At 40.3% G+C, this 14,931-nt stretch overlaps 1 long non-coding RNA gene across 1 annotated transcript; it reads right to left on the reverse strand.

Moving 5' to 3' along the window:
- Positions 1-2,331: 2,331 nt before the first annotated feature.
- LOC140687564 (uncharacterized) lies at positions 2,332-9,243 on the reverse strand. Its single transcript, XR_012061949.1, has 3 exons — positions 9,144-9,243; positions 3,435-3,536; positions 2,332-2,650 (listed from the first exon to the last, which is right to left on the reverse strand). It is a non-coding gene; the product is annotated as an uncharacterized lncRNA (long non-coding RNA).
- Positions 9,244-14,931: the final 5,688 nt, after the last annotated feature.

Raw genomic sequence — 14,931 nt, forward strand, 5'->3', positions numbered from 1 at the left:
CTCACATGGCTCTAAAGGTTACCCAGCAGTGCTTGTATAATGGAGATAGAAATACATCCATTTATGAGTTTGTAGAAACTAAAATAAGAGCAGTCATTCCACCGTATTTTACCATATATTCCAGACTATCAGTTTAAAGAAGAAAAAACATGATGAGGCCATACAAGCCCTTTGTGCATCCCCAATCATTCATTACATTCCTGGACCCCTGGGGCAGAGGTTCTTCCAGAAGGTGGTCCCATCTCTCCTCCCCACCCCACTCTTGGCCTTTGCTACTCACTGTTGGTCATTAGCTAAGCATCCTCATGTCCTGCATGTGTCTGAGCTGTGAGGGAACAGAACTCAGCTGTTTACAAACTGTACTGACTTTGACCAGTCTGAACAGTCTCTCTCCTTCCCTGCCCACACCCCCACAGGGCAACAGGGGGCTCACAACCACAGCGATTCCCATGCCAGCCCATCAGGGAGACTTCTTCCCTAGAAATATTCTTACAACCAGGGCTGTTTCCTCCCTTACTTCACTGCCAGTTTCACTCCCAGGTTACAGTCCCCAACAAAAGGCTATCCCAGTTTGAATTCCTTAATCAAGTCATATTTACGCTAAGTCCCTTGCACTTTCCCATGAGCACTCATAGAAACAGAACAGGGCCTGGCAGTGGCTGTGGGCCAGGTTCCTGGGTGAGGGGACTTGCTGGGCCCTTCAGGTTCTGTAGTCTGGCCCAAGCTTAGCTCCCAGCAAGGCGTCTTCCCATCTGCATGATTTCGGGCAAGGCTTCAACACTTCAGAGCTTCATTTTATCCCTGCTTCATATTTTAAGACTGTTATGTACCAAAAACTGTGCTTAGGGAATTCAGTGAGTCAATGAATGGATGTCACATAAGATGGTCCTAAGGGAATGTTAGTTATTTTCATTATGCACCATCGATAAAATTGGCTGCACAGACTTGGCCAGGTATCACAGCTACAGGCACAAGAATTTGACAATGTGTCACTGTGGATCATAGTCACTATTTTACACAGTAAAACAGCTACCTGAGACCACCCAGCTGCCAGTCAACCCGACTCCCCACCCCAAGATCCCTCAATTTATCTGATTTGCTTGCTACCCCTGCTTTTTGGAGAAAGTTGGCAAATCCCCCACAGTCAATGACTGCTAGGTTATGTCCATTCCCATTCACTCAAATTGCCCCATTTTCAGTATCCACTGTGCTGCAAAACATAGACTAATATTCAGAATACTACAGCAAGGCCTTTCCCGTTCCACAGTCAGAGAAGCATGAATGTGTCATGTTTAATGTGCCATATGACACTAAGCAAGGTAGGAAAACAGGCTCCTGTGCTTTAAGAAAATTTTTAGTAATGACGTTTGAAACTAAAAGTGTTATTCTTTGACCTTCAGCTAACCAGAAAATTCAATTGACTCCTATTACCCATTCCTCAGGTGTTGTGGTTTGATTGTATTAGGCACTTTTTCCTCATCTCCCCAACATGACTTTGCTCCATCAGCACAGATGGAGTGTCTCCAAGGCTGCTCCGTGTGCATGGGCGTGTGTGTGCACACATGTGCCCCCACTGATTGGTGCCACTGATTCATATACAGGGGTTGTTCTGTCTTATAACTCAAGCATTGCTTTATTATAGCCTAGAGAACTGCTTTTAGATCATTGATTGAATTATAGACCATCCTCTTGCCCACATTAGGAAGTGACGCCTTCCAAGACACAGGTCCTCTGTGCTTGTATTTATGTATAAGTAAGAATTAAATATGCATGTCATCCCCTCATATATTTAATTTGTGCCTTCCCAATTGAATGTGCAGAATAAAGGCTAACTTCCCATAACAGGAGAACTTTTAGGAAGAAAGAAGAAGGAATTAGCCACCAGGGAGAAGACAGTATATCAAGCAGGAGTTTGGTATAAAATCATTTACTCTAAAACTGCTCTGGCTCAATAAATAAGTGGAATTGACATTGTTGTATCATGCCAGAGCATCTGCTATTGAAGACAGATTTTAATTTACGTTGATATAACTGGAAAATTGTGTTGGAACAACATGGGAAATGAAGCACACTGCATCTACCTTACTCCTGAAGTGTGTCTCACAGCTACTCAGTTTTGAGGAAAAGTATCTTGTCTGGAGACAATACAATTATTTTCATTGTTGGAATTTTTCTAGCTTCCAGAAGCACGTCTGCAGGTGATTCTGTAAAAGTCTAGAGTTGACTTAAATAGCAGGAAATTTTAGCCTATTGAAATCAGGAGAAGTGAAATATTTTTGCCTACCACCACCACCACCACCAGCAGCAGGCAAGCACGTGTACACCCAGAGAGATTTCACATCAGATGGAATGACAAAGCTGGTTCTGTTACAGAGGCCAAACTTGTTCTGCTCGTTGCAAAGCAGTGATAAAAAAAGTATATCAGGAGACAAGGTTTTGGAGCAAGTTTTAGTAACTTTATTCAGAAAGCTGGCAGACCAGGAAGATGGGGGAATAATGTCCTGGAGAATCATCTTGCCCAAGTCAGAATTCAGGCCACTTTTAAGCTAAAATGGGGTGGGGGTGTGGTTGGCTGTGTAAACTTCTTGCTGCAGGCATTCTTTGTTCTTGCAGTCATCCATGTAGGTCAGGCTGTGGTGTCCCTGTAAACCTCCAACAAAACAAAGGTTATTCTCTATTTTGCAACTTGCCATCCCTGCATAAGTGCAGAAGTTCTAACATCATTAAAGGTCAGAGCCCCAAGAATAGGCTTTTCTGTAGGTTTTAGTCTAAAGGCAACGTTGTTTTACAAAAGGTGCAGAGCCAGCAAGATTAAGCCTGGAAAACAGGGCACAGTGCTTCAAACTAAAGGAACAGATCCAATGTGGCATCAGATTTGTTCTCTATTAGTTTGAGTCGGGGGAAATTTTTCAGTAGAAAATCCCCTCAGTTTTTTTTCTTGCTTTACCTGATATCTTGTTTGTTGTCTTGTGGTCTCATGGTGTCTAAACCGTATGTTCAGATGAATACTATTAAAATCATATGGTGCAGAAAACATATCTGTTCTGCTTCCAAAAATGACTGAAACATTTAGCTTTGTTTATTCCCATAGAATTTGGATTGAATCATTTCTCAACTTTCCACTTCCTTCAAACCAGTATTTTACTGGAGGGTTTAAAGCCCAAATTAAAGAATTTTGCAGGGAAATATACACAAAATGTTATGATAACTCACAGAGAAAAAGTGTGATAATGAGTGTGTATATGTCCATGAATGACTGAAAAATTGTGCTGAACACTGGAATTTGACACAACATTGTAAAATGGTTATAAATCAATAAAAAATTTAAAAAAAAAGAATTTTGGAGAAGACTCATGTAATTCATAACAGCTTTACATCCGAATTTAAGGCTGACCCATATTTATACTTTTAATCAAGGAACACAATAAACTTACTTAGTCGATCATTTATGGCGTTTTTAACTTTGTCCATTTAATCTTTTGGAAGTTGAGAGGCTTAGACACCTGATCTAACAAAACAGGAATCATTGCTTGACTCTGTGAATGAAAGAATGCCAGTATAGTTTCCTGCAAGTATATTTTATTAAAAATAATAAGGAATTCTTGCTCTCTAATAAAGCAACAGACAGAAGAACATACTGAGTGTTTAAAATAAATAAGACTATGGGTTAACTTATCTAAACAAGTCAAGATAGTTTAGGGAAAAAAGTATGAACTTGAAGGAAAATACATATTGTGTAATTAATATCCTATTTTTAAGAAGAAAATGATAAAAAAAAACCCAAAATTTAATCATTTATCTAGAAAGTACTTATATAAAGCCAACTTATTTTCATAAGTTACATAAATAAAAGGGCTATCAAAATCTACATTATTAAAGATTAAATTATACCAAATAGATCACCAAGGTTGATTGATTTTCATGATATTAATAATTTTTGAAAATATAACTTACATACAACATATCCAAGCAGCCCTTCAGTTATCCACAGTACCCTAGTCTACAGTTATTCTTACTGTACTTAAAACAAGTAATAGGCAAGGTTCAGACCCTTGCTTTTGAACTTCCACTGGAATTCTGGATATTCCCTTAGGTTAAAGACCAAAAGCAAAGTAACAATTCTACTTTAAAGCAGTTACTTAAAGACTTTAAAACATTCACTATCTATATCCAGTTACAGGAAAGAATTAAGTTTTCTGAAGCTTAAAAAAAAGAAATCTTCTGCTGAAAATGAAATTCTGTCATGTATGCTGACCATAACTATACAGGCCCAAAATTAATGCTCCCTTTACTGTTTTCCTACCAACATAGGTCATTATCTTCGCTTTCAAATTCCATTTATGCTAGATGAACGAACGCCTCTCCACATGCTCAATTCTGACAGTTGAGTGTGTGTGAAAGCCGTCAATCATCTAGCATGTTGGGCACACACAGTTTCTTTTCAGTGGGAAAATACACGACATAAATATATATGGGGAGGTACTAGCTCCAACTCGGTTTTACAGAGAAAAGTGCATGAACTTGAAACTGACACTAAGAAGCATACTGAGAAATCACATAAAGTGTTTCTATGGCTCCTCAATCCCTTTATGCTACATTAACGAACGCGTCTCCACATGCTCAATTCTGAGAGTTGAATGTGCGTGTAATCAGTCAATGACCTATCTTGTTGTGAACACACAGTTTCTTTAGAGTGTGGAATTATACTACATATATATATATGGATAGGTAGTAGCTCCAACACGATTTTACATTGAAAACTGCATGAACTTCAAACCGGCACTAGAAAACATACTTACAAATCGCAGTAAGTGTTTCTAAAGTTACAAAATCCATTTATGCTACATGAACGAACGCCTCTACACATATTCAATTCTGAGAGTTGAATGTGTGTGAAATCCATCAAACAACTAGCTTGTTGGGAAAACACAGTTTCTTTTCTATTGGAAACTACACGATATCTATATGGTGAGATACTAGCACCAACCTGGTTTTACAGTGGAAATTGCATGAAATTCAAACCGGACCAAGGAAAAATAATGAGAAACCAGACTAAGTGTTTCTACTGCAACCCATTGCCCTCATCCTAGACGAATGAAAGCCTCTCTCCATGCTCAGTTCTGAGAGATGAATGTGTTCAAAAGCCATCTAGTTAGCTTGTAGGGAACACACAGATTCTTTTGAGTGGGGAAAAACAATATATACATATATATGGGAGGTAATATTTCCAAGTCGACTTTACAGTGAAAACTGCATGAAATTCACACCAGCACTAGGAACGAAACAGAGAAACCAGAGTAAGTGTTTCTAATGCAACCCATTCCCTTTATGCTAGATGAATGAACGTATCTTAAAATGCTCTATTCTGAGACTTAAGTGTGCGTGAATGCCGTCAATCACCTAGCTTTTTGGGAACACACAGTTTCTTTTGAGTTGGGAATAACACTATATAAATATATATGGGACGGCACTAGCTCCAACTCTGTTTTACAGTGAAAAATGCATGAAATTCAAACCGGTATAAGGAAATATGCTGAGAAACCTTAGTAAGTATTTCTACGGCAAATCATTCCTTTCATCCTAAATGAACGAACGTCTCTCCACAGGCTCAGTTCTGAGGGTGGAATGTGTGTGAAATCATCTATCACTAGTCTTGTACAGAACACACAGTTTCTTTTGACTGCAGAACTACACTACATACATATATATGGGGAGGTACTAGCTCCAAGTCGATTTTACAGTGAAAACTGCATGAACTTCAAACCGGCACTAGGAAACATACTGAGAAATCAGAGTAAGTGTTTCTAATGCTACCCATTCCCTTTATGTTAGATGAACGAACCAGACTTCACATGCTCAATTCTGAGAGTTAAGTGTGTGTGAAAGCCGACAATCACCTAGCCTGTTGGAAACAAACATATTCTTTTGAGTGGGAAACTACAATGCGTTCATATATATGGAGAGGTACTAGCTCCAACTGTTTTACCGTGAAACCTGCAGCAAATTTACCGACACTAGGAAACATACTAAGAAACAAGAGTAATTGTTTCTAGTGCAACCCATTCCCCTTATACTAGATGAATGAAAGCCTGTCCACATGCTCTGTTCTGAGTTTAATGCTAGCGAATACCATCTATCACTTAGCTTGTAGGGAACACAGTTTCTTTTTAATGCCGAACTAACTACATACATATATATGGGGAGGTACTAGACTGAAGACGATTTTACAATGAAAATTGAATGGACTTCAAACTGGCACGAGGAAACGTAACTGAGAAACCACGTAAGTGTTTCAACTGCAACCAATTCCCTTCATCCTAGAAGAACAAACGCTTGACCCCATGCTCAGTTCTGAGAGCTGACTCTGTGTGAAAGCCATCTATCACTTAGCTTGTAGGGAACACACAGTTACTTTTGATTTGGGAAATACACTACATACGTATAAATGAGGAGGTACTAGTTCCAAGTCAGTTCAAAAGTGGAAAATGCATGAAGTTCAGACCGGCACTAGTTAATATACTGAGAAAACACAGTAAGTGTTTCTATTGCTAACTATTCCCTTTATCCTATATGAATGAACGTCTCTACACATGTGCAAATCTGAGAGTTAAATGTGTGTGAAAGCCGTTAGTCAGCTAACTTTTTGGGAACACACAAATTCTTTTCAGTGGGAAACAACATTAAATACCTATATATGGGGGCGTAATACTTCCAACTCGGTATTACAGTGAAAACTGCATGAATTTCAACCCGAAATAGGAAACATACTCAGAACACAGAGTGTTTCTACTGTAAATCATTCCCTTAATGCTAGTTGAAAGAACGCCTCTCCACATGCTCAGTTCTGAGTGTTGAATATGTGCAAATGTAAACTGTGACTTAGCTTGTAGGGATAACATAGTTTCCTTTGAGTGGGGAAATACTCTACATATATCTATATTGGAAGGTAATAGCTCCAAGTCGTTTTTACACTGAAAACTGCATGAATTTCAAACCACCACTAGGAAACATACTGAGAAACGAGAGTAATTATTTCAAGTGCTACCTCTTCTGTTTATGCTAGATGAAAGAACGTATCTTAACACGCTCAATTCTGAGAGTAAGTGAGTGTGAAAGCAGTCAATCACCTAGCTTGTTGGGGAAACACAATCTTTTTCATGGGGAAAATACATGACATAATTTTATATGGGGAGGTACTAGCCCCAACACGGTTTTACAGTGAAAACTGCATGAACTTCAAACTGGCATGAGGAAACAGACTGAGAAACCAGTGTAAGTGTTTCAACTGCAAAGAATACCCTTCATCCTAATTGAACGAAAGCCTCTACACATGCTCAGTAATGAGGGATGAATGTGTGCAAATGTAAAAACATCACTTAGCTTGAAGGGAAAATACAGTTTCTAAAGAATGCAGAACAACACTACATATATATATATATATATATTGGGGTACTACCTCCAACTCGATTTTACAATGAAAAATACATGAAATTTAAATGGACACTAGGAAACATCCTGAGAAACCAGGGTAGTTCTTTCTACTGCAAACCATTATCTTTTTGCTAAAAGAACGAACGTCTCTCCACATGTTCAATTCTGACAATTAATTGTGTGTGAAAGCCGTCAATCAACTAGAACCTTGGAAACACACAGATTCTTTTCAGTGGGAAACTACTCTATATAAATATATATAGGGAGGTACAAGCTCCAACTCGTGTCTAAAGTGAAAAGTGTATGAACTTCAAAACGGCAATAGGAAACTTACTGAGAGACCAGAGTAAATGTTTCAACAGCAACACATTCCCTTCATGTTAAATGAAAAAACGTCACACATCATGCTCAATTCTGAGAATTAAGTGTGTGTGAAAGCAGTCAACCACTAGCTTGTTTGGAAAACAAAGTTTTATTGAGTGGGATACTCCACTGTATATATATATATGGGATGGCATTAGCTCCAACTCGGTTTTACAGTGAAAAATGCATCAATTTCAAACCGGAATTAGGAAACATACTAAGACCCCAGAGTAAGTGTATCTAAAGCAATCCATTCTGTTTAGGGTAGATGAACGAATCCCTCTTCATATTCTCAGTTTCAAAAATTGAATGTGTGTGAAAGCCGAAAATCACAAATCTCCTCCGGATCACAAAGTTTGTTTACAGTGAGGAACACACTACATAAATATACATTGGCAGGTACAGTTTCCAAGAAGGTTTTACAGTGAAAACATCATGAACTTTAAACGGAAAATATTAAACATACCGTGAAATCAGAGTATGAGCTTCTAGTGGTACCTATTCTCTTTATGCTATATGAATAAACGTCTCTGCACTTGCTGAGTACTGAGAGTTAAGACTGTGTGAAAGCCAACAATAAACTAGCTTGTACGGAACACAGAGTTTCATTCAGTGGGAAAACAATCTACATACATATATATGGGGGTAATAGCTCAACTCGGTTTAACAGTGAAAATTGCATGAACTTCAAACAGACACTAAAAAACATACTGAAAAACCAGAGGAAGTGTTACTACTGCAAACCATTCACTTTCTGCTAGATGAATGGACGTCTGTCCACATGATGAACTCTGACAAAAAGTCTGTGTGAAATCTGTGAATCACCTGACTTGTTGTAAACACAGAGTTTCTTTCTACAGGAAAAAAATTTATACATATATATTGGGAGGTAATAGCTCGAACTCGATTTAACAGTGAAAACTGCATGAAAGTCTAAGCGGCACTAGGAAACATAATGAGAAACAAGAGTAAGTGTTATAACTGCCACCCATTCACTTAATGATAGATAGACGAACGACACTACATATGCTCAAATATGAGAGAGATGTGTGTGTGAAAACTGATAATAACCTAGATTTCTGGGAACAAAAAGAGATTTTCAGGTGGAAACAACACTACAAAAATACATATGGGGAGGTATAAGCTCCAACACAGATTTACATTGAAAATTGCAGGAAATTAAAATCGGCACCATGAAACAGACTGAGAAACAAGGGTGAGGGTTCCAACAGAAACACGTATCCATTGTGCAACATAAACGAAAGTATATCCGCATGTGTATCTTTCAACTGAAACGAAAGTACGTGTTCTCAACAAGTAAGTAGAAGAACGGTTTTGAACACACTTACCTCTCAGAACTGAGCATGTGGAGAGGAGACATTTCATTTGGTACAAAGAGAAAGGATTGTAGGAGGAACAATTACTCTGGTTTCTCAGCCTGTTTCCTAGTGCCGGTTTGAAGTTCCTGCAGTTTTCACAGTAAAACCGAGTTGGAGCTTGTACTTCCCCATAAATATGTATGGAGGGGAGTTGGCCACTGAAAAGAAACTTTGTGTTCCCTTCAAGCTAGGTGAAGGACAGCTTTCACAAACAGTTACCTCCCAGAACTGAGCATTTGGAAAGGCGTTCGTTCATCCAGCACAAAGGGAAAGGTTGGTAGGAGAAACACTAACTCTGGTTTCTCAGTATGTTTCCAAGTGCCGGTTTGAAGTTCCTGTTGTTCTCACTGTGAAACCGTGTTGGAGCTTATACCTACCTATATTTTTGTATGTAGTAGAGTTTGCAAATGAAAAGAAACTTTGTGTTCCCTTCAAGCTAGGTGAAGGACGGCTTTCACACACACTTATCTCTCATTAGTTACCATGTGGAGAGACGTTCGTTCATCCAGCACAGAGGGAACGGGTTGCAGGAGAAACACTTACTCTGGTTTCTCAGTCTGTTTCCTAGTGCCGGTTGGAAGTTCCTGTAGTTTTCAATGTAAAACAAAGTTGGAGCTTGTACCAACCCATATATGTATGTAGTGGAGTTTGCAACTCAAAATGAACTTTGTGTTCCCTTCAAGATAGGCGAAGGACGGCTTTCACACAAATATATCTCTCAGAACTGATCATGTGGAGAGAAGTTCGATCAAACAGCACAAAGGGAACGGGTTGCAGGGGAAACACTTACTCTGGTTTCTCAGTCTGTTTCCTAGTGCCGGTTTGAAGTTCCTGAAGTTTTCACTGTAAAACCGAGTTGGAGCTTGTACCTCCCCATATATGTATGGAGTGGAGTTTGCAACTGAAAAGAAACTTTGTGTTCCCTTCAAGCTTGGTGAAGGACGGCTTTCACACACACTTACCCCTCAAAACTGAGCATGTGGAGAAAAGTTCGTTCATCCAGCACAAAGGGAACGGGTTGCAGGAGAAACACTTACTCTGGATTCTCAGTCTGTTTCCGAGTCCCGGTTTGAAGTTCCTGCCATTTTCAGTGTAAAACCGTGTTGGAGCTTCTACCTCCCCATATATATATATATGGAGTGGAGTTTGCAACTCAAAATAGACTCTGTGTTCCCTTCAAGCTGGGTGAAGGACGGCTTTCACACAAACGTATTTCTAAAAAAATTATCATGTGGGGAGAAGGCCGATCAAACTGCACAAAGGGAACTGGTTGCAGGAGAAACACTTATTCTGCTTTCTCAGTCTGTTTCCTAGTGCCGGTTTGAAGTTCCTACCGTTTTCACTGTAAAACGATTTTGGAGCTTGTACCTCCCATATATGTATGGAGTGGAGTTTGCAACTGAAAAGAAACTTTGTGTTCCCTTCAAGCTAGGTGAAGGACGGCTTTCACACACAATTATCCCTCAGAACTGAGCATGTGGAGAGACGTTCCTTCATTCAGCACAAAGGGACCTGGTTGCAGGTGAAACACTTACTCTGGATTCTCAGTCTGTTTCTTAGTGCCGGTTTGAAGTGTCTGCATTTTTCACTGTAAAACCGAGTTGAAGCTTGTCCCTCCCCATATATATGTATGGAATAGTGTTTGCAACTGAAAAGAAATTTTGTGTTCCATTCAAGCTAGGTGAAGGACGGCTTTCACACACACATATCCGTCAGAACTGAGCATGTGGAGAGACGTTCGTTCATTCAGCACAAAGGGACCGGGTTGCAGGAGAAACAATTTCTCTAGTTTCTGTGTTTCTTTCCTAATGCCGGTTTGAAGTCCCAGCCGTTTTCAAGGTAAAACCGACTTCGAGCTTCTACCTCCCCATATAAATGTATGAAGTGGAGTTTGCAACTGAAAAGGAACTTTGTGTTCCCTTCAAGCTAGGTGAAGGACGGCTTTCACACACACTTATCTCTCATTAGTTACCATATGGAGAGACGTTCTTTCATCCAGCAGAAAGGGAACTTGTTGCAGAAAAAGCACTTACTCTGGTTTCTCAGTTTTTTTCCTACTGCCGGTTAGAATTTGCTACAGTTTTCACTATTAAAAGGAGTTGGAATTTGTACCTACACTTATATATGTATGTAGTGGTGTTTGCAACTCAAAAGAAACTTTGTGTTCTCTTCAAGCTAGCTGAAGGAAGGCTTTCACTCAGAATTATCTCTCAGATCAGAGCATGTGGACAGACGTTCGTTCATCCAGCACAAAGGGAATGGGTTGCAGCGGAAACACTTACTCTGGATTCTCAGTCTGTTTCCTAGTGCCGGTTTGAAGTTCCTGCCGTTTTCACTGTAAAATCGAGGTGGAGATTATACCTCCTCATATATATGTATGGTGTTGTTTTTGCAACTGAAAAGAAACTTTGTGATCCCTTCAAGCTTGCTGAAGGACGGCTTTGACACACAATTATCTCTCAGAACTGAGCATGTGGATAGACGTTTGTTCATCCAGCAAAACGGTAACGGGTTGCAGGAGAAACACTTACTCTGTGTTCTCAGTCTGTTTCCTAGTGCCGGATGGAAGTTCCTGCAGTTTTCACTGCAAAATCGAGTTGGAGCTTGTCCCTCCCCATATATATGTATTGAGTGGAGTTTGCAACTCAATAAAACTTTGTGTTCCCTTCAAGCTAGGTGAAGGACGGCTTTTAAACACACTTATCTCTCAGAACTTAGCATGTGGTGAGACGTTCGTTCATCCAGCACAAACGAACGGGTTGCAGGAGAAACACTTACTCTGGTTTCTCAGTCTGTTTCCTAGTGCCGGTTTGAAATTCCGGCCATTTACACTGTAAAACCGAGTTGGAGCTTGTACCTTCCCATATATATGTATGGAGTAGAGTATGCAACTGAAAAGAAACTTTGTGTTCCCTTCAAGCTAGGTGAAGGACGGCTTTCACACACTTATCCCTCTGAAATGAGCATGTGGAGAGACGTTCCTTAATCCAGGACAAAGGGAAAGGGTTGCAGGAGAAACACTTACTCTGGTTTCTCAGTCTGTTTCCTATTGCCGGTTTGAAGTTCCTGCAGTTTCCACTGTAAAAGCGAGTTGGAGATTATACCTCCCCATATATATGTATGGAGTGCTGTTTGCAAATGAAAGAAACTTTGTGTTCCCTTCAAGTTGGGTGAAGAACGGCTTTCACACACAGTAATCTCTCAGAACTGAGCATGTGGATAGACGTTCGTTCATCCAGCACAAAGGGAACGGGTTGCAGGAGAAACACTTACTCTGGTTTCTCAGTCTGTTTCCTAGTCCCGGTTTGAATTTCCTGCCATTTTCACTGAAAACCGAGATGGAAATTGTACCTCCCCATATATATGTATGGAGTGGAGTTTGCAACTGAAAAGAAACTTTCTGTTCCCATCAAGTTAGGGGAAGTTCGGCTTTCACACACACTATCTGTCATTAGTTACCATGTGGAGAGATGTTGGTTCATCCAGCACAAAGGGAATGGGTTGCAGGGGAAACAATTACTCTGGATTCTCAGTCTGTTTCCTAGTGCCGGATGGAAGTTCCTGCCGTTTTCAATGTAAAATCGAGTTGGAGCTTGTGCCTCCCCATATATATGTATGGAGTGGAGTTTGCAACTGAAAAGAAACTTTCTGTTCCCTTCAAGCTTGGTGAAGGACGGCTTTCACATACACTTATCTCTCAGAAGTGAGTATATGGAGAGAGGTACGTTCATCTAGCACAAAGGGAACGGGTTGCAGGGAAAGCACTTACTCTGGTTTCTCAGTCTGTTTCCTGGTGCCGGTTTGAAGTTCCTGCAGTTTTCACTGTAAAATCGAATTGGAGCTAGTCCCTCCCCATATATATGTATGGATTAGAGTATGCAACTCAAAAAAACTTTGTGTTCCCTTCAAGCTAGTTGAGGGAGGGCTTTCACACGTACTTATCTCTCAGAACTGAGCATGTGGTGAGACGTTCGTTCATCAAGCACAAAAGGAACGGGAAGCAGGTGAAACACTTACTCTGGTTTCTCATTCAGTTTCGTAGTGCCAGTTTGAAATTGCTGCCGTTTTCACTGTAAAACCGAGTTGGAACTTGTACCTCCCCATATATATGTATGGAGTAGAGTTTGCAACTGAAAAGAAACTTTGTGTTCCCTTCAAGGTAGATTAAGGACGGCTTTCACACACACTTATCTCTCATAACTGAGTATGTGGAGAGACGTTCATTCATCTAGCACAACGGGAACGGGTTACAAGAGAAGCACTTACTCTGATCTCTCAGACTCTATCCTAGTGCCGCTTAAAATTTCCAGCCATTTTCACTTAAAACCGAGTTGGAGCTTGTACATCCCCATATATATGTATGGAGTGGAGTTTGCAATTCAAAATAAACTTTTTGTTCCTTTAAGGTAGCTGAAGGAAAGCTTTCACACACAATTATCTCTCAGAACTGAGCATGTGGAGAGACGTTCGTCCATCCAGCACAAAGGGATCGGGTTGCAGGAGAAACACTTACTCTGGTTTGTCAGTTTCTATCCTAGTACCGCTTTAACGTCCTGTCATTTGCACTGAAAACCTAGTTGGAAATTGTACCTCCCCATATATATGTATGGATAGGAGTTTGCATCTGAAAAGAAACTTTGTGTTCCCTTCAAGCTAGGGGAAGGGCGGCTTCCACACACACTTATCTCTCAGAACTGAGCATGTGGAGAGACGATCATTCATCCAGCACAAAGGGAAATGTTTGCAGGAGAAACACTTACTCTGGTTTCTCAGTCTGTTTATTAGTGCCGGTTTGATGTTCCTGCAGTTTTGACTGTAAAACCGAGTTGGAGCTTGGACCTCCCCATATATATGTATGTAGTGGGGCTTGCAACTGAAAAGAAACTTTGTGTTCTCTTCAAGCTAGCTGAAGGAAGGCTTTCACTCAGAATTATCTCTCAGATCTGAGCATGTGGAGAGACGTTCGTTCATCCAGCACTAAGGGAAAGGTTTGCAGGAGAAACACTTACCCTGTTTCTCAGTCTGTTTCCTAATGCCGTTTTGAAGTTCCTTCAGTTTCCACAGTAAAAGCTAGTTTGACATTATACCTCCCCATATATATGTATGGATTGGTGTTTGCAAATGAAAATAAACTTTGTGTTCCCTTCAAGCTTGGTGAAGGACGGCTTTCACATTCACTTATCTCTCAGAACTGAGCATGTGGAGAGAGGTACATTCATCTAGCACAAAGGGAACGGGTTGCAGGAGAAACACCTACTCTGGTTTCTCAGTCTGTTTCCTACTGCCGGTTTGAAGTTCCTGTACTTTTCACCCTAATCCGAGTTGGAGCTTGTACCTCCCCATATATATATATGTAGTAGTGTTGACAACTGAAAAGAAACTTTGTGTTCCTTTCAAGCTAGGTGAAGGCGGCTTTCAAACACACTTATCTCTCAGAACTGAGCATGTGGTGAGACGTTCGTTCATCAAGCACAAAGGGAACGGGTTGCAGGTGAAACACTTACTCTGGTTTCTCAGTCTGTTTCCTAGTGCCAGTTTGAAATTCCTGCCGATTTCACTGTAAAACCGAGTTGGAGCTTGTACATCCCCATATATATGTATGGAGTAGAGTTTGCAACTGAAAAGAAACTTTGGTTCCCTTCAAGCTTGCTGAAGGACGGCTTTGACACACAATTATCTCTCAGAACTGAGCATGTGGATAGACGTTTGTTCATCCAGCAAAACGGTAACGGGTTGCAGGAGAAACACTTACTCTGTG

The sequence above is a fragment of the Vicugna pacos genome, chromosome 20 (genome assembly GCF_048564905.1).
Source record: "Vicugna pacos chromosome 20, VicPac4, whole genome shotgun sequence".
In the NCBI taxonomy this organism is placed as follows: Eukaryota; Metazoa; Chordata; class Mammalia; order Artiodactyla; family Camelidae; genus Vicugna; species Vicugna pacos.